Here is a 531-nt window from a genome sequence, read left to right on the forward strand (position 1 = left end):
GGGCAAACACTTTGGGTTCGCAAGGACTTGGAGTGCCGGGACGGGTTTGCGGATCCAACACTCTGGGTACCTCCGGGTACTTGGGGTTGGTTGAGGACTTGGTGAACAAACACTTGATATACACTCTTCGGATGTACTTCGGGTATCGCCTGTTGTCCGAGACCACTTGCATGGTTAGCAAGCGTTGTGGTCTAATGGCCCTACCGGGCAAACACTTTGGGTTCGCGAGGACTTAGAGTGCTGGTAGTGGTTGGCGGACCCAACACTCTGGGTACCTCCGGGTACTTGGGGTTGGTTGAGGACTTGGTGAACAAACACTTGTTGTACACTCTCCGGATGTACTTCGGGTGTCACCTGTTGTCCGAGACCACTTGCATGGTTAGCAAGCGTTGTGGTCTAATGGCCCTACCGGGCAAACACTTTATGTTCGCGAGGACTTGGAGTGCTGGTAGTGGTTGGCGGACCCAACACTCTGGGTATCTCCGGGTACTTGGGGTTGGTTGAGAACTTGGTGAAGATACCCCTGTCACC

The sequence above is a fragment of the Anopheles ziemanni genome (genome assembly GCF_943734765.1).
Source record: "Anopheles ziemanni chromosome X unlocalized genomic scaffold, idAnoZiCoDA_A2_x.2 X_unloc_7, whole genome shotgun sequence".
NCBI classification, from domain to species: Eukaryota; Metazoa; Arthropoda; class Insecta; order Diptera; family Culicidae; genus Anopheles; species Anopheles ziemanni.